The sequence below is a fragment of the Micropterus dolomieu genome, linkage group LG17 (genome assembly GCF_021292245.1).
Source record: "Micropterus dolomieu isolate WLL.071019.BEF.003 ecotype Adirondacks linkage group LG17, ASM2129224v1, whole genome shotgun sequence".
NCBI classification, from domain to species: Eukaryota; Metazoa; Chordata; class Actinopteri; order Centrarchiformes; family Centrarchidae; genus Micropterus; species Micropterus dolomieu.
Genome location: NC_060166.1, coordinates 11,600,455 through 11,626,850, shown reverse-complemented (window position 1 = coordinate 11,626,850; position 26,396 = coordinate 11,600,455). Strand labels below are relative to the sequence as shown.

General features: G+C 39.2%; 1 protein-coding gene and 1 long non-coding RNA gene across 2 annotated transcripts in view; both read left to right on the top strand.

Annotated features, from left to right (window-relative positions):
* LOC123985621 overlaps nucleotides 1-25,243 on the top strand; it is a 54,698-nt gene extending 29,455 nt beyond the window's left edge. The window contains exons 2-3 of the long non-coding RNA XR_006828721.1: nucleotides 16,140-16,240; nucleotides 24,188-25,243. This is a non-coding gene — a long non-coding RNA (uncharacterized LOC123985621). The remainder of the gene's footprint in view (nucleotides 1-16,139; nucleotides 16,241-24,187) is intronic.
* The window catches only part of LOC123985620 (limbic system associated membrane protein), a 520,828-nt gene that overhangs the window by 147,351 nt on the left and 347,081 nt on the right, over nucleotides 1-26,396 (top strand). The gene's annotated exons all lie outside the window — the stretch shown is intronic.

Below are 26,396 nucleotides of genomic sequence, written 5' to 3'. Positions count from 1 at the left end.
TTCTGGTGCAGTGCTTCTTTATTGAATTGACGGAGAAGTTTTTCACACATTGGATTGCAGATGTTGTAATAATAATCCATATTCATTATAATGTAGCAGTCTTTCCTGCTTTATCCACATTAGATGTTAAATTTTTATGCTGATTTAAACACATATACTGGTTCAAGAGCGCGTTATTTTGTATATTGTTTACAGATGTAAACAAAGTGGCAGCTGAGTGACGTCATACCATTAGGAGACGTGGGTCTGAGACATCCATTCTCAGCTCAAAAACATGCTTTTCGCTGCCTCATATGAATGAGCATCTCCTCCCATCGGTGCACTGTGCACCCCGTGCTGGGCATGAAAATACCACACAGATGGCAAAGCCAATTTCAAGGTCAGAATAATACCAAACTGTTGGAGAGCTGCTTGTCATTGTGCCGCCACCAAAATAGGGCCCATCAAGTTCTGTTTACTCAGCATGAGATGTACTACTCAGCAAGTTTAGACTTTGAAGGTGGTACAAATGAATAGGAGAAAATGATTCGGAACAACAATCTGTCAGCATAGATCATGAGATATGATGAGATTCTGGTCAATGCTCTCGCTCAGCAAGAGTGGTATGGCTCTCTAGCATTGAACATCAAGTCTTAGCATCATGTACCTGTCTCTTGGTAGCGTATTAATGTGCACACACGCAGATTGTTTAGAGAGTGTTAACTGGCTGCAACTACATTTGGAGGAGAATTTGGTTGGTAAATGTGGGCAACTGCCAATTAAAACTCTCACTGCTTCTTTCCATCTCCCTGTCTCCATTGCTCTCCCTCATTTGCAGCAAATAATTGCTATTCAGATGTTGCATTGAATAATTTCCATGACCAGGGATGTGGGAGTAGAAAGCCTCCACTGGCCTCCCTCACACTTCTCTCCTTCCTTCCTATCTCAGAACTCCCCATAAATATTTATGAAGGTATTTGAATAATGTGTATTAAAATGACAAAACATCATTTTGAGACGAGACGAGTGGAAATAGCAGGAAGGTGAGGAATGGCAAACAGCAGTGGTGGAAAAATTTTCCAGACCTGATATGTGAGTCCTCTAGGGCTTGAGCATTTGAGACAAGTGTAATGTGACCCCTGAAAAGGAGGTGTAAATAAATAATGGCAATGTTCATCATACTCTTAGTCTCATTCAGACTGCAGGCCTTAATGCTCAATTCTGATTTTCGTTCCCCAGATCCGTTTTTTTTTTTTTGTTTTGTTTGACAGTTCACATTATTGCTTAAATGTGGCCCATATCAGACTCCAGTGTGAACTGTGAAATGTGACCCGCATGTGCAGAAGAACAACACGTCACACGCAGCAGCACGCTATCATACAGAGCCACAGAAGTTAGTCCGGTTAGCTCCTACTTGCTAACCCTCTCAGTTTTCACAGGCAACTTCTGTTTTTCATTGTCCTCTCACAGGTCACATTTCTCCCGAATTATGACAAGTATTCACAACTTTCTGTCCTTTTCTTTACGGTTTGCGGCGCTCTCAATTCTGTCTGCTCAGAATTCTGTCTGGATTTCAGGTACAAGAAAGGGAATTTGTGAGCAGATGAAAGCAAGGTGGAGGAGACGGAGAGCTTTTTCTTTCACTGCGGCTCCGTCTTCAGCGGAACTGTGACAACAGCTTCTCTGCACCGTCGCGGTGGAATAACGTTAAGCTGAGGTTTAAGTTAGCTCCAAACTACTGTAACGTTAGTTGATAACAGCTACGCTCTTTACTGTAAGTATGTGCAATAAAACCTTCGCAAGTAAAAAGACAATAGTTTATCAATACACCTGTCTGTAAGGTAACGTTAAACATGTAGAAATGGTTCATCTCTGTCCTCAGTATCTCATCCTGTATGTTTTATGCAAGCACAGCTAACGCTAGCTTGGCATTAGCCAAATGTTAAAAACAAGCTAAATAGAAAGCTGTCTGTCTGGAGCACAGACTGGTCTGTAGTCTTAAAAACTCTGGCTGGCTGAGACAAACCAGATGCTCCTCCTTCTACCTGGTAACTTACCTGCAGCCAGCGAGAGAGGAGGAGGGACTGATACAGACTGATGTTATTCTTTCTAAACGTCACTCACTACTTGTGATGTCAGATAAAGTTATTGAGTTTCTTTGCTGTTGTAAACATTAATGTTGCTGCTCTAGAAACAGCATTCAGCATTTAAAATATGAAAATTAAAAACAACCAGGCAGTTAATATTTACACTTCAATATATGTTTATTTATCACAAGTGATATGTCATCTCAATATATAACGTTATCGCACACTGAATATTTCCCTCATACCGTGCAGGCCTACCTCATGCCCGTTGGGTCTGATCTTACCAAATAACCATCACTAAATAATAGTAAAGTATCGATAGTGGTATCGATGAAGAATCAGATCGTTAAGCAGTCTCAATAAGGGTATCAATATCAATAAAAATTAACATCCCCAGACCTGAGTGTCCAGACTAAGATCATATCTGTATTGGATTTGGACCGCATATGAAAGTGGCCCCAATCCGAACTGGAAAAGATCAGATTCCATATGATTTGGCCTGTTCACACTGTCATAAAAAGATCAGATCTGGGTCACATATGAGCAAAAAAATCGGATTTGGGTCACTTTGGCCTGCAGTCTGAACGTAGCCTTAGATAAGTCTCAGATCTGGCCATTACTACAAAGTATTAACTCAATGACATGGCTATTTGGACATGTCAGTTATCTGCAGTAATTCAACTGAATCACACAGTCCATCTGTAGGTACTTCAGAGTGGTGTGTCACACTGCTCTCTGAAGGAAGTCTCTGCAACAAAAGAGGCTGTAGCATATGAAACAACTGACGACAAAGGAGAAAAAAGCTGTTGGTAAATTGGGTATAGGATCGACAGTCTCAGAGGAACAGAGAAGAGAAAATGAGCTTAGGTGCAGGTAGAAAGGTGAGTGCTGCTCTCAGAGAGAGAGAAGACAGCATGGAAGATGAAAAAAAAGACAAGCACTGAGGGAGTGAGGTGAGGACATCTCTCAAGAGGGAAAATGTGAGAAGAGAGAGAGAGGTGTGTGGTCCTGCAGTGTGTCACTGCTGTCTTCTTTGTGGATCCGATAGACAAAAAAGGTGATTCTCTAGTTGTGCAGGTGACAGGCCTGCCTTGATGTCTTCCGCAGGGATAGACATCTCATGTTGCAGGAACAAGAAATCCAAGCTTTCTTTTGACACTGCCTCACCTCTGCCTAACAAAACGAGAACAGACACGAATCATTAATAATACAGTAAAAACTGAATAATAACATTGGAACAATCCTTGCATGATTTTATGGCCCAGTGTCACCTTTAATAGTTGTATGCTTGCTGACCATAGCCACTGTGAAAATAATGAACACTTAATGATAAATGTAATGATAAATGTATCAATGTAATGTTGCTTTAAAGTTCAGTTCCACCATACATATTAGGTAGTATTGAAATGATTCATAAAAGGTTGTACTATGTATGTGATTACCATACATTGGTCACATACAACCAGTGGTGATTAAGCACGGAAGTTCATTCTTGAAACAGTAATTTGTCTCAAAACTCAAGGTCTGCTTACTAGCCGTTTCAAATGCATCTCACTGTCTTCAACTGAATCTTCAACTGAATCTGCTCACCACTACATGTGAGATGTGTACATCTGTACATGTGAGTTGATGAGTAACCACTGAAAGCCAGTGTATAAATAGGGTAAAGCTCACCAGATCCGCTTCTCAGACATTTTCAATATATACTGCCCCAATTTAAGTGAGAACATTTTAGTTAAAATGAAAGTCTGACCTCTCAATTATTAATATATACCAATTTTTAATGATATTATTGTTTAATTTGTGAAAATATGTCAAAGGTCTGGCATGGGTGTTCTAAATAAGCCCACTACATGATATGTAAATGTCATGTAAATTTAAATAATCTTAACATTAAAAACTTTTCTACTCAAATTTGTAGAGCCTTTGCTCTCAATAGTTATTTATCCTACAGCCTTAAAAATGGATTATTTTGAATGTAGCGACAAAAAACAAAATCAAAACTATAGTGGAAATTGCTATTATTATTCTTCAGTACTTCATCTGTCAATATATGAATTGTCATTCTATGTTTATGTCTATCCTATGGTGAATTTCTGGTCTGGCCATTTGTTTGAAAATGCAGATGTTTTTTCAGAAGAACGACTGACTGAAAGAAAAAGTTGTTCAGTGTTCTGCGATTAGTTGATGAGTCAGTTTCAGGATTTAAAGTTAAACAAAAACTTTAATTGATTTTCACATGTGAATTCTAAACATTTATGCTAGTAGTGTGAAAAACACATTTTAAAACCAAATAGTTTGTTGTGAGGAGACATGAGTCATAACACATTATGTGTTTATGTATCTTTAGCCTGTAATTTTACATTAACATTTTTGCAATTTCTACTTTATTCCAGGTTAAACAAAGGCCTTTGCTCGTTGAGATCATTGTATATACAGTATATAATACATGGTATTTAAACATGGGTATTAATTATGTGAATATTGGAGCTGATTTATCAGGTGATGTCAAAATTAGGGAGGAAAATGGATCAAATGTCAAAAGGGAGAAAATCTAATTTATGTGCTTTTATGGTAAATGTGCTTAACAGGGATATTAGCTGATGTAAAATGTAAATGCTCCGAAGAGCGCCTTTCTAGTCTTTTCGACCACTCAAAGCGCTTTTTACACTACATCACACTCACCAGTCACACACATTCATACTGTAGCAGGTCTAAAGCTACGTGTAATTTTAATACAGTTATGAAAATGAATATTTCCAGGAATATTAATTCATACCTCGAAACTAGGGGCCACACGAGATTCCGTTCGCCCAGGGTCTCGGGATTCCCTGGGTATGGTTAATAATTATACAATTATTCACTAGTGATCAGTTGCTTGCAGCAACGGCAGTCCACCCGGGCTTGCACTCTGAGTTTGTTTGGTGTCGCTATAGCTCAGCGGAACACACTCCTGACTCTGTCGTTGGAGCCGTAACTTCGTTCATTCAAGGCAAAAAGTGAACGGGCTTCTGAGTTTCGGGGTCCAAAGTTGCTTAGAACGATCGGATGGTGTTAAAACAACAAAATCAAATAAGACACATACATTCGCCGTAGGTTCGCGAGGCCCCGGGAATATAGGCTATTTAATGTTTAAACAAGTCTGGGGAAAGTTTCATCCCAGGCAGCTCCAAACAAAAATCAAAATCAAATCTCCCGCTAAGAAAATTGGGGATTCAAGGGCAGTAGCTTTCTTAGCTCGTCTGAAGGAAATTTTAAAGTAGAGTTTTTTTTTAGAAGAGAGTGAGACAAAAGACAACAAGGCCTTTTATCTACCTCCTTTAGGACGTGGTGATGTCAATTTGGGGAGTGGGTTTCTCTGGGGGAAGTTACCCCAAAAGTGTTAACTTTTTAGTGGGATAACGAAAATATACATATATGTTGCGCGTATTTTCATTTAATCTCTCTCTCCACAATATCGACATTTGAAAAATTATTAGTTCTTATGGTTCTCCTAGTTTTCAAACATCACTAAAAAGAATAACAACAGGTCATTACTACTAAACTAAGAGGCAAACACCACTACTCACTTAGCAAGGTTATTATTTAAACAGAATAAACACAGTTTATAATGGAACCTTTGTTGGTTCGAGAAAAACAGGGGTTTGCGTTCCTAGCTTATCACATTTGCACACCTGCTAAAGAGAGAAGGGAGTGGTGTTTTATGGCTCAGCGTTCTGTGGGAAAAAGAGTCAGGTTGAGACCGGACGGGTGGTACTTTTGATGTTCGGAGGTGACCTGTGTAGAGAGAGGGGTCGGACAGGCCCTTTGCTGTCCTGTTAAGTGTCTCCAGTGACACCTTTACGGTGAGAGAGGTTACTAAGACTCTTTGAATACACAATCCCTTAAGCGATGCATGTCTGATTGAGTCTCTGCAGATCCTTACCAAATATCAGGCGATGTCTCTGGTTTTTGCATGTCAAAAGGCCAACTCCAGGGGAGGAAACCCCCTTGAACAGCCAACCTTCCGATTAACGGGCAACCCACTATACCTCCTGAGCCACAGCCGCTGTTCAATAATCTGATATAAAATTATTATTCTGTTTTTCACATGTTCTATTCCATAAGACTCATGAATGTCTCATGAATATTCTAACAATTACTACTTTTATGAACCATTGTTTCTCTGCATTTACTAATGTTGTATTGATAATATTATAGAAAAGCAACGAGTAGCATTCCATACTTCATTTTAGCGCAAACTTTTTTTTTTTTACAGCTATAAACAGCATCAATAGTACTTTCTCATTTAGAAAAGAGTCATTCAAGAAGGGCTGCACTGGCCATCTGGCAGACCAGGCACTTTCCCGGTGAGCCGTCGTACCTTTTGGGCCGGCACCACTCAGTCTAGTGAGAGGAGAGAGAGCAGCTCTATTGGGTGCCTTTTGTTGAAACATGTTCAACTTTTCATAACGTCAATGTGTACGTCAATGTCACTTTTTGTGAACGCCTGATGTGCGACAGCACACTTTGTAAATGTTGAACTCATTGTTATGAGTTATTTTTGTCCAAATTGGAATTAACATTAATATATTAATGCTATACTAACATTATACCTTTATATGTTCATGATGTATGACCCCACGAGTCACATATTATGTAAGGATTCAACTAACCATTCTGTCACCTCAATAGGAATCAGTCACTATTCATCTTTTTGTCAGAAAAAAACACACACCTGCAACACAATGCGAGATGCATAATAAGTTGTTTGGATCCCTATCAGATTGACCACAGCGTTATCCACAGACACTACGTGCTTGCTCCAATCCTCTGAAAGGAGCTGAATGTTTTTTCTTTATCACTGAGAGCAGAAAACAATGAGTTGAGGGGAAGAAAAGCCCTTAATGAATGGAGGAGAGGGAGAAAAAAAACATAATAGATAGTAGTGGAAATTGATTTTGAACAAGTGCTTTTATTCGACAAAAGCTTGGCATCTGAAGAGAAAATGGTCCCCCTGAATAAGTACTGTGGCGGAAATGTGGTTTAGACCTGATAAAAGTAAGCCAGGGGGGAGGTAGACGGAGACGATGGGTTGAGAAAGGAAGATAAAGAGTGATTAAAGAAAATGAGAAAAGAGGCAAAAGAGAAGCAACAACAACAACCTGAAAATCAAGATTGAGTAAAACAGGAGGGAAGGAGATATTTGAGAGAAAATGTGGGTGGGACAAGAAGAGGAACAATGGGTCTCTGTCCTTTGGGTTTAAATCGCCAACAAAGAGGAGACTTACTGATAAATTCAAGATGTCTCTCTTCTATTTGGGCACAGCAGAAACACGCTGTACAAACACCACATATATAATCCCCTACAAAGCTGAGTTGTGTTCTTGGTCACCTGTCAAATGTAAGTCATATATTTACTGTTTTGCTCTCCATCAGTTAATGTTAAATGTTCCACTATGTTCACCAGCTGGCACGATATCTGTGTGTGCTGTTTGGTGCTGAGAAGGTAGTGTACAATATACAATGTGTATTATAGAAGCTTTAACTTCTATGTTAAGGTAATTGAACTTTGTTAAAGAAATTGTCTTATAGCAGCTCCTCTTTCATAATGGGAACGTCTAAAATCGTCTACAGATGTTTGCACGGCCTAGTCATAAATTTCATTTCTTCTTATGAGTCCATCTTTCTTCCCCTGCCAACTTTATTTTTGTACATGCTACCTTTTATATGCTGGGCTGACAATGACAGACTGACTGGGCTATGTATAGCCTACTGCAAACTGTGACTAAGTCCTATTAAATTAATTAGAATTTTCCTCTTTTCAAATTTCAAATTCTTCTCCTTTGCCACACATAACTTAAACCACAAAAGCTCTTACAGACTGGCGCTTCAGGCCTCCAAGCTTGACACACAGTGACTGATAAGATCTACATCCAAATATTATGTTCATCGCCACTATGCTATTTTAAGGTTTTCACAGGCAGGTGGGAAAGTGGCACAGGTAAGGGACTCATGTCAGTTTAAATAGTGACTTTATCTTGGCTTTGTATGTTTGTGCAAATCATAGTACAAATATATAACATATTTTCCTCTGTTGTTTATGCACTGCGTAAAATCGCCTATTAATCAGTGTCTGTGTGGGAGAGGCGAACGCTGTGACATTGCGGCTGATGTATTAAATGAAGGTGTAGAGGGATGGAGAAAGGATCCATGAATCAGGTTATTGTCTTTCTCTGCAGTCTGGCCACATAAAAACCTTGTTACCCGTTCCTCTTCTGCTTTAGTTGTCATCTTCCATTTGGCTTTCACCTTGGAAGGCCGACGTCTTTTTTCAGTCTGCCAAGATTTTCTACATTGGTTCACTAAGAAGGCCCCACTTGAATATCAATTCTCTCTCTCTCTCTCTCTCTCTCTCTCTCAAAGAGGTAATAATGTCAACAATTACTCCTCATTGTCATTTATTAAAACTGCAGTAAATAAAAAGAGGATGTCCTGTTTCTCTGCTGTTCACATGATTTGTTGTGCCACTTTGCGTGATGCACATTATGCATTCCCATGCACTTCAGGCAATGTGTGTTCTTTTTGTTGCTGTTTGCTCGTGCTTATGCCATATGGATACCTTGTCCTAGAAATATTTTCCAAATTACTCTATAAGAAAAAGCAATCCTTCAACCAGTTATTGAACGCTATTCATCCATAAAGAGCTGTTATTAAGAAAACTATTGTGTTTGTGCGTGTGTGGGTGATTGCTCTGAGCCGTATGGTCATTCAGATTACTTGAAGGTCACATGCTGGCAGCTGTCACTGTTCCGCAAGCTTGGCACAGTTTGCAGCTAAATATACATTATTTCAATAATAAAAAAGAGCAAAATGGCTGACATTTTCTTAAAATATAAAGTAGTGCCTGTACCTGTGGGTCACACAGAAAGTTCTGTTATAGATAGTTCATTATAATCATAATGTTACATTAACTTACCTCAATGAAGAAATACATTAGAAATAAATATGGCAGAACTACTTTTACTCACACTGCCATTGATTCAACTGCACGATAGTCTTTTAAATGCTTTTGAGATAACCAGTGATTATCCAAAAAGTCACATATTTGTTCTTTTGTTGGAGCAGTATTTTTGCTCCGGATTCAGTGTTTCCTGATCCGTTTCCATGGACACCATGTATTTCCAAGTCAACATATTGTTGAACAACCAAACGCAGCTGCACAAATGCCAGTTAAAGTAAGCAAAACATGAGCAGCTTATTCAAAAAAAAAAAAAAAAACCCACAGAAACAAAACATACTCTGACAAATGCTCATATGTAGATTGCTTGCAAAGGAGAATGTGTTTGCTCATTATACTTGTAGATTAGCAACTCTTTACCACATTTGATTATTATTTTTGTCTAACTGGCCACAAGTACAAATGTGTAACATACTAAGATATCAGCATACAGTCCACACAACATTGACCTGTCAAGAATATTGTAGATACAAGAAGATTTTAAAGACACGGTAAACGATTTTCTAATATATACAAATACACATGCCCCTTGGCAGAAATCATGGAAGTGTTTCAATTTGAAGCTGTCAATCAAGGCAGCCACATTTTAACAACACAGGTGGATGACATTAGGCTATATAATATCTGTCTAACCAACAATAAATCACAGAAGTATATGCAGTAGTACACTATGCAACAAAATAATACAAAGAAAGTAACTGTAGAAACATATCTCAATGTAATGCAATGCAATTCAACAACACCATAAACCACAACTCAAAATGGGCATGACCACTATAATCTAAGCTAAACAAAAAAGTTTTAACCTTGATGATCGTCATTGTGTGGTTGATTTAATAGACTGCTTTAGTTGTATCTAGGTCTACTTAAAGTATGTAGAGTGATGAAAAGTATTTTAAACTGCAGTAATACTACAGTGTACTAAATTGTTACATTACATTTATTCATTTAGCTGACACTTTTTATCCAAAGAGACTTACAATTGCTATACATGTCAGAGGTCACACGCCTCTGGAGCAACTAGGGGTTAAGTGTCTTGCTCAGGGACAAAATGGTGGATGGGTCACAGTGGAGGATTGAACCCAGGTCTCTCACACCAAAGGCATACTCTTATCCATTGCGCCATCGCCACCCCCGCTAATCAGTGAAAGCTGTGATCAAAAAGACTAAAGCCTAGTTCACACTACACGATTTTAAGCCAGATTTCACTGAGCTCGCCGACCATCAGGCTGTGATCAGGGGTAAATCAGCGATCGATCTGCGCCTGCCAATCGTTTTGTGTGAGATACTCAACGACGCTTCAAAACAGCTCCGCTGAGGCATCGCTGACAAATCGCCACGCCAGCCAGATATTCAGCATGCTAAATAGCTGGAGGAGTCAACATCCACATCCAGCCAATTAGAACTGAACTACTTTTTCACATCTAGCTCTCTCTATAGTACAGACTACCTCTGCTGCCCGCATGTGCTAATCCATTCTTTCACCATTATTCTTTGTCTTTATAATTGCTATCTTTTTAATAATAAATAATGTTTCATGTGTAGTTTCGAGTCATTTCCCGCGCAAATTTTCACGTGTGATTTCTTGACAAAATGTTTGGAAACGTTTGAGGCCAGTCGTCCGCCGACAGAGTCGTTGTCAGCTTGTGTAATGTGTGACACCCTGACGCTGATCAGTCATGTAGCGTGAACGCAACAATGACTTCAAGTCTCCCGTCACAAGACAGCAAACTGCGTAGTCTGAACAGCGCAGTGATCTGCCGACGCTGAAAGTCATGTTGTCTGTATGAGCCTTAAGAGTCCGTGATCCTAATGCTAACGTCAGCATGCTAACGTATTCATGATGACAAAGCTAACATGCCAACATGCTGCACAGTGCTCTCAAGTCTCACACATTCATCGCGAAACATACGCATTTCAGCAAGTTCACATACTCAAACGAAATCCAAGGTGTGGCCTTGTATTTCTCACACTGAGAAGTAAGTTAAGATATAAAGTCCTCGAAGTCGTCTCGCTGTATTCAATTAATGGACGATAATTTTTCTGCTGTTCATAGCTGTTGCCTACTAAATGCCAGAGCCATTGAGCTGATCAGAAATTAAAATGTTTTGTTTCCTGGTAAACTCTGTGATCCTGCTGCAAGCACGTTCGTTACCAGGCAACATTGATGCACGTGCACAGAGTGGAAGTTGGAAGGGCAAGACCCGATGGATGCGGTAACATAACATGCGTTTTTTTTTAGCATTTTGATTTTACGATTCTGGATTAAAACACTTGCCTGTGAGGCTGTGATCAAAGATAGTGAGAGCAGCTGATGTTGGGAGAACAGCCAAATTGCTGAATTGCTAAATTATTACTGATGTAGTCAAAAACTCTCCAACATCTTTGCAACCAGAAGCTTTTGCTTTTTTAGCCAGTGGTGGAGAAAGTAACTTGGGCCTTTTTTAGATCCATAAAAAAAAAAAACATACTAATACCTCACTGAAAGTAGCCTATTAAAGATAAAAGTAGCCTACTCAAAGCGGAAAGAAAAATGGCCCGTATGACTGTTATACTATTTTATATTATATCATTATATTATTATTCCTTATGCATTAATGTAGGCTAGTTGGTTTAGGTTTAACTATTTTGTATGTGTAATTAATGATTATTTTTATTGTGTATTAATGAGCTGATTATTTTCTCCATTAATCGATTGTAATAGATTCTGAAAATAGTGAGAAATATTGTCACAGTTACCCAGAGCCCTGACTGACACCTTCACAATGCTTGTTTTGTCAGTCCAAACCCCAAAATGATATACATACATTAAAATAATCAAGTAAAAGCAGCAAATCTTCACATTTGTGAAGCTGGAACCATGAAATGTTTTTACATGAAAAATGACTAATACCAAAACAGTTGCCAATTACTTTTCCTTCAATTAGCCTAACTGACATAGTTCTACAAGATGGACTTCTATAAATTGTTAAGTAATTTAAAACATCCTATTTTTTAAACTCTTCATATGTTTTGTGTGTAAAAAGATTATTTTTTAAAGTAACTAGTAACTGCAGCTGTCAGATAAAATAAAAAAGTACAATATTTCCCTTTGAGATGTGGTGAAGTAGAAGTAGAAAGTGGCATGGAAAGAAGTTCAGCACAAATACCTTGTGTATTTAAGTACAGTACTACTATGCTACTGTCCACCACTGGGCTTAGCTTTGGCTACCTGAAACTAAGGAAAGGACTAGAGATGTTTCTATATTCGGGCTCTGGACAGAAAGCTATCATCTATCATGATGGTTTAAATGGCTGGCCTTGAGCCACAGTGCTCTAAGTGGGAGCCCCCTACCCCTGTCATCATCACCTGGTATTAAAATGTGCAACAAACAATTACAACACAAAACACCATTCATAAGCTGAAACGTGGAGCCTACTCATACACAGCTAGGGCAAGTTCCGCAATCCTAGGCCTTTGTGTGCAGAATACATTGAGCACTTCTGTTCAGTGGGCTTGTTTGTAAATGTAATGTAATGTAAATGCTCCGCATTTGTATAGCGCCTTTCTAGTCTTTTCGACCACTCAAAGCGCCTTTACACTACATCTGCATTCACCATTCACTCACATTCATACCACTGAGCCTAAGTGCTCAAACAGAAACTAACATTCACACACATTCATACACTGGTGGAACAGCCGCCAGGGGCAGTTCAGGGTTCAGTATCTTGCCCAAGGACACTTCGACATGCAGCCTGGGGGAGCCGGGATTGAACTGCCGACCTTCAGATTAACCAATTGTTATAATTTCTATTTGTTCGGGACAGCTAGTAAAAACTGGGGATGTCTTTTGTTTTGCAGGCTTTTGGATGTAAACTTTTGAACTATAGTAATTCCGACAGGATTTTGGGGCTAGCTGAAAAGTCAGGGGATCACTAAAGTTAATATAATTCATGAATCAGCAGCCCATCTAAAAGTTGTTGATCTATATCCAACTGGACCAACGTGGTGGACCACGCGGCCGACAGACCGACATTGCTATCCCTAGAGCCATGTTCCTCATAAGGCTAAAAATCACCATTGCAACCCACACAGACAATGTCAGCTTACTATAAAGTCTTTACCAATTTTAAGTCAATCAAAAAGCCTTTATTATCTACTTTAACCTTGTCTTGCAATTTCATGCTTCAGCTGAATCTACATTAAAGTCCAGACTTTGGTTAGTTTGTGAGGCTTAGGCTATGTACTTTTTTGTAATTGTCAGTTAAAGGTTGGAATCATGCCAAATTAAAAAGAAGCATACATCTTTCTCTGCAAAGTCCTTCTGCTTTACCAAGTACAACTTACTGCAGCGTGCTTATCTGCACTGACCCTTAACCTTTATCTCGACTCTGTGGCTGGCAGCCTCCTTTCATTTCGACACATTTAAAACCCTCTACCTCGTTAATGATGTGTAATTATCTTGGAGTGTGTGTGAGGTGAAAACTGATTTCTCTGTGTCAGGGCTGCTGACAGGCTTGACATTAGTTCAGTTGTCCAGGGCCGACCGTCTGTCATTCCAGTGAAACCCTCTGGGTAGACATTCGTCCATGGGGGACACTCAGTGACAGAGTTCAGGAGGTAAAATTACTTTGTGGCTTTTTCTCTCCTTACACCCTCCAAAGGAATTCAGTCACAACGCTCTTTAAATGCAAATTGGACGCTGGACTTTTATGTGCTGCACTGACCGAACATTGGCACTCCACCGTGAGGCTGGCTGGGTGGGTAGGGACTGTTGAAAGTGCAGGCTCTGGGTGAATGTCATCAACTCTTGTAGGTCCTCAATCATCCTCACTATTGAACAGCTCTTACAGCAGAATAGATGTCCTTGTTTAAAGTACAAAACTGAAATCATTATTTCTTAGGCGATACATACTCTGTGACTGCATTTCTAAAGAGAAATAATCCCTCTGTACTTTAGTTTGATACAGAAAGATTATTGGCTTGTAATTGGTGCCACTATTAATTAGCTTCACAATAAATAATTTATTAAACATTATAAACAATGATATTTTCACCTTTTTCACATCTTCTGTCGCTGAATTACAAAAACTGACATCTTTCACCATTCCTTATTTATTGACATCACTGCTCTGATTAACTGAATACACATAAGAGACTGAATAAATGGCTCTGGAGTATTTTGATGAGCAGATAAAAGTATCTCTACCGGTCTAACAGCTCTGTCTGCGTCTGATGAACCATTGCCTGAAAGTGATAAAAGAATATATGGAGTATGAACTGTGAAATGAATGCTTTGTCTGCTATTTTCCCTGTGCACTGGGCTAAAAAATTATATGAAATTACTCATTTACCAGGCTCAGTTCAGATTATTGAGATTCACCAGTTTCCTCACTTTGCCAGTGTCATTGTATGAACTTTGGTGGAGCAAAATTATATCCTTATCTTTTCCTTATCACTGGTCGTAGATATAGATCAGCAGCCATGATGAGATTAGATCCCCCCCCCCCCCCCAACAAAAAAAACCAGACAGTTTTTGGGCTTTTAAAAAACATAGCCTCTGTCACTTCCTTTTGGTGTCTATAGTAGGATTGCCAGGCTGACTCATAAACACAAAGATGTGGCTACAATGTGATAAGATGTTCCTAAAAGACTCCTGCAGTATAATCACTGACTGAAGAGAACCTTTGTTAGGGATGTATAGTCTGCTCATTGGTTGACATGAAAAGTTTAAAATGAATGGAGTGGGAACGGTTTTACTCTCGAATGCAGTTTTGAATGCTGAAGTGCAGCATTATGGGAAGAGTAGAGGCCTGCGAGACAATTCAAGCAGCCCGCTTGTGATGTAGTGTAGTGTGGCAGCACACTCACATAACATACTTCTCTCACTACAAAACATATCCAACACACCCTTTTAATCATGTCAGTCTATTTAAGTGCTCTGCTCATTCTTTTGCTCCCATGCTTGCAGCCACACAGCTCACCTGAAAGCTGTGCTGCGACTTGCTGCTGCCGTTATTGTCGCAATTTCAAAAGCATTTAGGATGATCATGTTATCTACATATATGCTACATATAATTACGGAGGTCCGGGCCTCGGAGACGTCATAGCTTGTTACAGCCAGTGGTTACGGGTTGGTTGCCACTGGGCACTTGTGTTTGCAAGTCCAAAATGAGGGCATTATTTGGACTCATTTAGAATAAATTAAGGCCTATGTTTTCAGGTTGCAGCTGCAGGAATAAACAAAGTGAATAAAATAATATATTCAGCTGCCACTCAAAACTAGTTTTCCTGCCAAAAACTGATTCAGATTCAAAAGCAGATTTCATTCTGAAATCCCATTGGATAAAATGTTATTAAACCCCAACCGCAATTTCAAAGCCTCAAATAATTTAAAAGGCTCAGTGCTGTTTGTGATTGATAATCCGCATTTAAAATGGGTGCATGTATGAAGCACAGTGCTTTCCAGTCCTTTTTAAGGTTCCAAGTACGTCCCATGTCTCAGAATTCTTTCTTTTTGCTGCATGCTCGGCCCTACATCTTATGCATACTTCCCTGTGCTCCTACGTTTTTGCTTCTTCCTTAAAGTAAGCTTGGGCCCTAGAGGCTGCTGTTGTTGTTCTTGTGCAGATCTGCTCATGGATGTTTTTAAGGCTGCTCTCAGCTACCTTCCAAGCTTAACTGAGATTAATCAGGAATTTAGTTCTTGTGGTGGCTGAGGTCATTTCTGATTCGATTGCCACATGCATTATGATGCTTAAATACTACTGTAGTGGTTCACAGCTGTTACAGTCTATGTACTTGCACACCTGCTATCACGCTAAAATAGTTACTAATAAGATGACAATTTCTGCTTCAAGTTATTCACTTGTAATTACTTTTTTATTTTCTGTTTTCTTGTGGGGAGCAATGAGGTCAGAGCCTAGACCACAAACATTCATACTATACATATTCCACATTTACATAATAATCTATTCCACTTGAGTTGGTTGACTAAATTACAGATACATCACAGAATTACAGTAACTCCAAATCAGATGCATCATCTTGGTCTAACATTTTGTTTTCTTCTTTTCTCTTTTCTCTCTTATAGGTAAGTGCTCCCAATGACCTCCACCAGGACAGGGAGAAAGAAAACAAGGATGAGAGAATGACTTAACAGTCACTGCAATCTTCAGTGCCATTCATATCTCAGTGGGTACAGTACTCTTTCTCCATATGCAGTGGAAAGAATAAAATCGGAGGGGCCAATGGGCCATGACAAAAAACCAATGGAGAATAAACAAAAATACACACTGTTCAATGTCAAAAAGTCTCATCTGGAAGTTATGAGTCTGTTGGAGTATTTCATGTTAGTCACAATATCATCATATTATTTCACTTTTCCATATTGATGCCTGTTTCCTATAACCAATTCTGGGTATATGGCGAGACAACATGCCTCAGCACCTGAAAATTCTTTTTTCTTGTTGCCAAAACAGTAATCCAGCAGTCAAGGGAACAATGGTGTGAGCAGCAGCCTGAAGCTAAGCAAATGTGCTACATTTAAAAAAAATGTTAAAGTCTATTTGTCTTTTCATAATGAGGACATAACTTGTGAAATTGTGTGAAAATATCATTTTATGGAACAGCGTGATGGCACACATGCAGGTGGAAACATGCAGTAAAGTGCAATCACCAGTCGCTCCAAAACACAGACTGCACATTTTCCAAAGTGAGAGCATAATTTAACAGGTGCGTATATAGGTGTGTTCTATGTATGTTGCCTTGTAAAAGTTTGTGAGTTATTGAAGGTGCTGGCAGAAGAACAGAAACGTATTGTCACCGTTTAACCGTTGTGTACATCACCAAGCCCATTTTACAGATGGCCTTCCGTTTGTGTCTTGCTATGTGTTTGATTTTAGATTGGAAATTGGGAAACCAACATATTGAAATTCCCACATGTGTTGGCGATTTCATCATAATCTCCGTTTGTGAGTGAGTGAGTGATATGTGAGTGATATGTGTAATGCCACTGGGCCCACTTTCATCACACAATGTAATTTGTTCCTCAGAATTGTTCACTGTCACAATTGAGGCTGAGCTGGATTGCATCTCATTGTCAGAGCGAGGTGAAGAGGCCTTCTGATGAGTGTTTGTCTGCTGGCTGCTGGTAGAAATGACTGTGAAGTGCCTTTGTGTTCCCATCAGTCCATAATAAGTCCTCTCACATTCACTAAAACCTCCACATGGAACTTTTTGAAGGACACAGATTCAAGTGGAACAGAGATTCATCTGTCAGCCTGTTGACTTGTTTAGCCCAGAGAGGTTTGAAGAATCAGGCTGATAACTCACTGCTTTCGCAGATTGTTGACACTCTCATCTTCTTCTGCTGTACAGTTATCACTGTTTGTCATAATGTGGACTGTTAAAAGCTCCAGCTTCAGTAAATAGATCTCTAACCTCCAACACTTTCTTATGAACAGTCAGTCAGCTGAGTGGAACCAAGCAGAGAAAAGTCACTCATTGGGATGGTTGCTTTCACAACGATGTAACCATTAATGTGTTATGCCTGACACTTGGCTTATCAGCACCGTGATGAAAATGGCGGAAAGTGCTGATAATGAATCTGTGTAATCACGCCGCCTTTAAAAGACACTTATCTCTAAGCCTGCTTCCTACACCTGTGACCTTGCATTAAAATGTACGACACTGGTGCTTTTAGTGTAATTTTCATGCAACAGAACAGTCTGAAGGAGCTGAAGAAGAACCAGGAAATCAATCCCTGCTGCTATTTGCATTTGGTAAATTAAGCTTTTTGCACACTGAGTCACTATGTGTATGCACAGACTTTATATCATATGTATGTACATCACATCTATGAAAACATTAGCTGATATTGTCTGACAAATTGACTTCTTTGTTTCATACTGAAGCATTGTCTTATTTAAAAGTCTATTTCTGAGACTGTGAATTGGATGACAGGTAATATTCTAATATATTTGTGCTCCTCAGATCTTGATATGCATATGAACAATCAGATATAATTAAGAAATCTGACTTTCAAATGACATTTAATATGTTTTGATGAAATGGGAGCATTTCGAATTCCTGACAGCAGTAAATTAGGATTGAGTGATGAAAGCACAAACATCCTGTTTCCAAAGTTTCAGTGTCATGTGTCACAAGTTTATTAATACTGTAACTGAGTTTGTGTTTTGTGCTTTCAATGAAAGTTACTTATCTGACAAATGATGATGAGCATCCACCATCAGCAGTGAATCTTAATACCCATCTAGACAGCACAGTTGGTTGATTATTGACAGCAGCTTGTCAGTTAATATACACATCAGAGATTCATATTAAATAGCAAACCAGTCAAATGTGGCAAATCACCACATCGTTAGATCCCGAAATTAAATGGAATATTTTTTATCAAGATGGAAGTCAGTCATAATTTCCTCAAAGAGCTTATTATTTTCCACATCTAATAGAAGTTTGCATATCAGTCTTCCCAAATGTGCCACTAGTATTAATAACACTGTCAGTAGTTCTATAAACCTCGTCCGTAATGTGCGAATGTGTTTCTTTGACTATGTCTTACTTCTTCTGTCATTAAATGGTGACCAGCCAGCATGTTTTGCAGTGTACATGATGGGACAGCCATACTGTAAGAGTGAAGCTCTGCTGTCCTCCTGCAAGGATTATTAGGATGTCGGCTGAGTGGCTAAGGTTTACCAGTAACTCGTTTGCTAGTCAACCTGGAAATTGGTCCATCAACGGAAAAAAGACATCTACTGTGTGTGTGATGTACTGTAAATTAATCATATTTTATTTAGTCAATACATAATAAGAATAATTTCCCCATCAGCTTAACTTTAGTACATTCTAGCATTCATACTGCCACTGACGTATTGCTACTGATGGTGTTGCGCAAAAGCTGTGGCTTAGATAAGGCAAGGTGAGGCAAGATTATTTGTATAGCACATTTTCACAACAAGGCGATTCAAAGTGCTTGAAACATAAAAGCAAGACAAAACAGGAGAGTAAAAGTTACAGTAAAAGCCTCAAATTAGTTGATTTAATGCCCTCATGTGCCTGTTTGGAATATTAAAATTACGGCCAGAGAATGCAGGAACCAAATAAAAAAAATTTTAGATTTTAATATTAAATCGATTGGAAAACCGATTAATTTTATAAGTCAAGTGTCAAGTAGAATTGTTATCGGATATATATCATTTTAAACCAAATGTCTTCGGGTTTTGGATCAGCGTGTTGGTAAAACAAGGAATAGGAGGGCTTCACCACGAGTTGTGGGAAATAGGGAAATGGGGATTTTTATTTTATTTATTTTTCCACAATTTTCTGGTATTAAATCATGAAAATAATTGACAGATTAATCAACAATAAAAACAAATTGTTAGTTTTATCCAGAATATCAACGATGGGTGAATTACTGTATGACAGCATTGTGATAAATTAAATTGTTTGTGCCCATGGTGGTCCGTCAAGTATCTGTGATTAAGTTGCTAAAAGCCACGACTGCTAGTTTTTCACATTAACTTAATAATGTGAAACAAGCCACTTTTCCTTAAACATTGTATTCTTGTTTTATGATCATCAGTAAGCAGTAGTGTAAAAACAATATGTACACCCCATACAGAGTGGCTGTGGTTACTTTTCTTGTTGATAAACTAAGACAATTCTTAGTCAAGTCAACAGCAAAGCATTTTTAAAAGCTTCTCTTTGTTTAAATCTTGTAGATACATTGTAGGGAAAAAACTACAAAGCCACTGTATTTAAACTCCCTCAGTGTGTTAGTGACTGAAACCATCTCAGTCAGGCTTACACATGAAACTCTGGTACTCAGCAGCCAGACAGCCATGCTCTTTTTTTTATCTGGTTTGAGAAGACAAGTTTATGCTGTGTTCATTCCTTTCTCATGATCACATAATGCAGTTTCAAAGGGAATCTACAAGAGGAACAGTGAGGTGTATCATAAGAACGACTCTCTCACTGAATTAGTTCTGAATTACATTCTCTTTGTGGTGAACTTTGTCTTGTCAAAATAACATAAGATGTAAGATGTGCCTTTATTGATCGCCCGGAGGGGAAATTCAAATTTCCCCCTCGTAACCCTTAGATTATGCTGTCATCGTTTTTGTCAAATCATGCTGAGGTTCTGTTTTCTTATGTAACTTTGATTGATGTAAATTGAATTAACTGATGACTCTGAGCAGCTTATTTCTAGAGCACTGGTCTGCAGTTGCAGGGAAGTCGCAGTTGCAGGGAAGTCAATGTAACAATCATCTGATGTATTCAGATAATGTAATTTGCTGTTTAGTATTTCTTTCTTCAAAGTCATTTAACTTTTATTTGTCTTTATAGTAGGATTGAGTTAATTAGTATGGCCACAAAATTAATTTCCATTTCCAGAATACAGTACAATATAAAATATATAGGATTCAAACAAGGCTAGGAGTTCCTGTAAATTGCAGTAATGATTTACAATGTACTGTACATATACCACCATATCACTTTACAGTAATAAAACATTTATACATTTTCATTCCATTTCACATATGTATGTCATTTCCATACTGTCTGTTTTTTAAAAGCAAGGGTAAAATATTCTCCTAAATTGGCCATGACAGCTGAAATGAGATTAGACTTCAAAGTTAGCTGGCTGAGCTCTGTTTAAAAATTTCAGGAGACATAAAACATCTCAAGAGAGAAAGAGATCTCTCTCTTTGTGAAGCTTGTATAACTCAGGTCCAAAGTGACGTAAAAAGCAGAAATGGACTGACACATTACAAAACGGAGTACCACTATAAAAAATCCTCAACATGTGCAATCTAAAGTACTGTAATCAGGGCCTCATAAAACAATTAAAATTTTGCTTTTACAAAATAGTTGTATATCTATTTGAACATGATATAATGCATTATGTTTTGCCTGCACAGGTGCATCCGTATCTGTATATTGTAGTATTCACCAATGGGAATTAGTTCTCTATTCCACTGTGGGCCTCCATCATGGAGTTGTTGACTTCACTCCAGCTTCCTTGGTTGGAGCAGAGCTGGGTTTTTTTAATCCTGCATGTCTCACACCTGTCTGATCCTATTAGATCACAACACGCCTGCTGAGCTGATCAACACTGTAGCCCAGCAGATGGTGAGCTGATGACCGTTCATAATGGAGAAAATGAACATTAAATCACCTGATAATAGAAATTAGATTGGCTCTTACTCGTATCAAGGGAGCCTACAGTCTGGGCCTGTATTTGAAGTCTGGATATACAGAACAGTCAACTGAATTTTATGGAGACCAGTACCCTGAAGTCTTCAGTTTAAATTAAGACCACATCCTCATGATGTGAACTTTGTGACACTGAAGTCAGTGTTTCAGTTCTCTTCGTCAGCTAGAGGGAGGATGTCCTTGGTCCTGTCCTCTCATTTCTCCTATATGTCCTCTTATAGCTGATCCACAGCTGGACAGCTGTCCTTCCTCTCAGCCTGTCTTCTCTCAGAGCCAGAGGGCTGGAGCTGCCCTTGTGTCCTGTCAGTGGTTGGACCTCAGCTCTCTCTCCGTCTCTTCTCCATCAGACTCCACAGACAGAGCAGCCACACACAGACTGGCCTCCATCTTCTGTCCTTTAAACCAGGACAAAGCTTCACGCCTCCTTCAGTCATGTCATTGTCACGGCCCTGCTGTCTGTTTTGGCCGGTTAGAGAGCTTTAAATAGGATCTTTCACAGCTGCAGGCCCATGATGTATTTCAAACCTTCACTGTATATAATGCTTACATATTTTTCCACATTGTGCTCAAAACCAGGCATCATTAAAACCTTATTTTCTAAACAACATGCACAGGTGGTTTATTAAGCTTAATCTAATTGCTTAAATTAATGCATTTATTTGTATTTATTTTCTTTACATTGCCTGATAATTTATCTTGAGGACAACATTTTTTCCTCTTTTCCTAATCTTCCTGCATTTCTTCGAGCCCCTGCTCCTATTCCCTGCTCCACACCTTCCAATGAATAGTGGTAGACATGTTGTCAAGTCTTAACCAACTTATTAGTTTTCCTCAGAATATTATAGTAATGAAGCTAAAGCTACAGAAGCAGGGGCTTTAGGTAATCCCTTATCCAGTTCAAAACACTGTTCTCTCTGTCTTTCTCTATATGATGCTGCAAAAGCATTCAACTTAACTAGTTCGCCCAGCTATTGACCTGCCCATGGGGCTGTACATCTGGGTGAAAAGAAAAGGAACAACGATGAAAAAGGCTGGGGAGGAGAAGAGGATAGGCTCTGTCCGTTAACGTTTTGTCTGCTATCGACTGAGTGTGAATTGGATTCAGCCCAGACTTAAGTGGCTGTGTCGTAAATCTCAGAGAACGAGCCAGCCACAGCGTTTAAACAGGGATCTATGGGGCAGTGTTTGCGATACGGAGTTCTAGGAAGATAAAACAACAAACGGTACTTTGATAAAATGCTGGACATCTACTATACATGCAGTATAGACTATGAAATACAAAAGCACAGAGAAGGTAGTATTGGTGGATAGAGTATGTGGCAGAGAAAGAGGCACTTAAACCAGGGATAGACGGAGAAACAAGGCTCAGAGAGATAAAAACAGATTAGAGACAAACAGCAGGAGAGATGCCATGCTGTGCTGTCCTACCAACAGAGGAGAGCACTGCCTGTTAATCACATTGTGTTGTTTTTTTTCCATGGGCACAGTGTCTGTGTGTGTATTTGCGTATGACTTGTGACCTGACTTCTGGAGGACACACACAAAAAAAACCATTCCACACTGCGTTTGTTTGCATGCTGAGATTTTGACTCGCCTCACTAAAGCATTATCTGCCTCTGCATTTCAGAGTCTTTGGTCTTCACAAGCAAAGAATGCATAAACTGTTTTTTAATCATCAGTTAATAACACAGATTTTCACTCCGAGCCTCTCAGAAATGTATTGAAATTCCAGCTCAAACACGCAGTTGAGAAAGACCCCCTACGGCCCTAAGTAGTCCCACATTCACAGCAAACAAAAAAGACACACAAAACACATCCATGCACCGACGTCACACACTACACACAGAGAGTGCCACAGACTGCCACCTGCCATAACGTGAAGTAAAGAGGAGGAATTAAAGGCTTTTAGGCGAGAGTAGTTCCTCTGCTGTTGACAGGTTTCCAAGGAGAGATGTTTGCAATGCATGCTGAACTGCCAGTGGGTGTTTATAGTTGTGCTCTGTCTTCTCTCCTGCACTGTCTTTGCCTCTCACAGTATTCCTGACATGTTTCAAAACTGTCTTTTTTTTTTCTTAAATTCCATGAATGCAAAGACACCAGTGGGTTTAGTAATACCACCCCCCACCACCACCACCACACACACACACACACACACACACACACACACGCATTCTCTCTTTTTCACTTCAACACAAAGTCATTCCGTCTCTAGAGTTTGTTTTCACCTTCACTCTAAAAGAAGTGCTTTGTGAGTTTTTTCCCCTATTGTTTTTCACCCCTCACAAGAGATGGAGGCATTCCAGCGTAGAGCTTGAGGTCCATTACTCATCACACACACAAGCAGCTGTTGACGCTGAACGACTCATTGACAAAATTGGCTATGATTCAGTTTATCTTGCTGACCTTGTTTCCTTGCCTGTAACCATTCCTCAGATTTGCATTAAATGTACACAGTATAGTCTAGAATAGCAAGTTCTGCATTTTCCTGGTCATCAAGTATGAAGATGTTCACGTACTATCTGCTCACTCCACCTCATGTGTCTCCCATGCTGCTATGCCAGGATGAGCTGGCACACACATTATCTCACCCTGGCACGGGCCAGACCCTGTCATCCTCCCTTCCTACAGGAGGAATCAGCTAATTAGTCTGAAACTGAAGAGACAAGGAGCTTTCAGCAACTGGATTAGCTTTACTGAAATACAACCGGCTTCTCTGTCCCCATCATCCATATTGCTATTCTCTGACTGATGTCTTTGATGACATGTAATCTTACATTTTAATAGACTTTCATTTATTTTGACTTTTTGTTTGGGTACTAATTGTTTCTTTTCTGTCTGTCTCCTTTTCCGGGATGCTTCTGGTCTGCTCCACCCTGGGCCTATCTGTGGATCTTGAAATTGCAGGTAAAACTAGTGGTAGTGTCTATACTGTACTTATAGGTTGTGAGTGTAAACGTGTACATGAGCACATACACAGACAATGTTGGTATGGTCTACTGTTTGATCTTTAAGAAATTATGTTTTGAATATACATTGTCAAAACCAATACATATTAAACAAAAGAATGGAATCATATCATATGTTACATGCCCGAAGATCATTAGTTGAGTAGATTCCAAAATGTTCTGGAGGAAATAAATTTGTATCAGCTGTGTGATTTGGGAGAAGTGGATGATGAGCTCAATTTTCCTCAAAGCCCTGAAAAATAACCTTCTGCCTGACATTTTTCTTGTGAAAATGCAGAGTTGCTATTTTGCTAACTTCTTTTTGTTTACTAACTAGTATGCGGATTATCCAGACCTGATACATTGATAGCGCACATCTGAGTTCGACACCAAGGAACAGTGTGTTATGTGCTGTTATTCCGACCAGTCAGTACAACTTACTTACAGCATTCATGTCTGATCATTATTTGTATTCCCTGTTGAGTTTCCAAATCAGTTTAATACTGTGTGGCAGCTGAATGGTAAAGCTCTGTTAAAATTCTAAAATTGTGTGACTTTAATGAAAACCACTGCAGACGCGTGCGTGTGTGTGGGTGTCTTTATGATGCATTAGCTGTGTTGAGAAAGTTTGTAAGTTGATAGCCCCTGGAAGGAAGGGGGAAAAAATGCATTCAAAAATGCAAGCGCCACTTGCATTAATTAGGAAATGGTTGTCAATAATGTAAGTAGTAAGCACAAAGGATTTACTGGGCTGCTTGTGCAAAATGCTGGCATCATCCTTTGAGTTTGTGTTTACTCAGCATTCTGAATCTGGCTTATGTGACTTTGTGGTGTTTTGTAAGCCTATGGGGGCTGGACATGATACAATAATAAAAACCACAATCCATTTATTTATCCACTATTATTTGGTCAAATATCCATCACGTCAGCTGCTAAATACAGCATCATTGCCCATACTGTCCAGATCATGAGTAAACTATACGTATTTTCCAAATGCTGATTGCTCCTTTTTTGAATCAACAGAAAATGGAGGAATAATAATTTGTTGTTTGGAGATTGCAGTCTAGACCTGCTCTATATGAATTAGTCTAATGAAATAACCCCTGTTATGCATTGGGGCCATGTAAATAAAATTGAATTGAACTTAATTGAATGGGACTGGGTCTGACTGCTTTGTGGAGGTGCATCAGCATCATGCCTCATCAATAGAACCTTTTCTAGAAATTTAACTTTGACATTGTAGGCATAACCGGTTCAGTGATGTCAGTGGATGCTATGGGACACTTTTCATAACTGAATTAATCTAATTTGACCACATTCGTCTGACAGTGAATTGTGCTGCACTTGTAGCCAGTTTGTGTCATTGCCAGTGTTTTTTTCCACCCCATGCAGTGACAGCCATATGGTTAGAGTGTTTGTGTGATGAATAGTGTTTCACTTTCAGCTGCATCAGGTTGGAGAGCATAATCCTCCGTCCTAGTCATCCAGTCTAAGCTCCAATGTCAGATTTATTTTCATGAACTAGTGGACATGTTATCTGTGTTTGGTTTTCTACTTTGACTAAGCTAGTTGAGTTACTTGCTGGTGTGTAGTTTCTATCTCTTTCACCTTGTCTTTGGGATACTGTCAGGTGCCTTTCACCTTTGTTGAAACAGATAAAACATGACGAGTTCTTATTAAAAAGGTTTTAGCACAATTAGACATGTAGATGTGCTTGTGTTAGTGTATTTTTTGTTGGTAAATGCACGGTTGAAACATCTTGACTTAACAGGAAAAGAACAGGTCTACATAATGACATTAGTGATGGCTCCATTCCATTTAGGTGTGTCCATTAGGCAGCATGCAGAAAATCAGTTCCATAACACAAGAACGCCTACACAATTAGCAATCACTCCACTTTCCATCGCTCTCCAGCAGCTCAATGTTGCTGATGTGCACTTATAGAGTGGCCACAAGCACAACATCCACCCACCTGAACCCCTTTATTCAGGTTTATGAGCCTCCTTGTTCACTACGATCTGCAAATGAATGAGGACCACTTCTACCGTCATAGCGTCGCAGGCAATCTTAATCCAAACTCTTCTCTCCCTCTGGAATGGAAAGTGTTACTGAACTTGATTTGGTAAGGACCCACAGGTACACTTACATGTACTCGCCTAATATGCCCA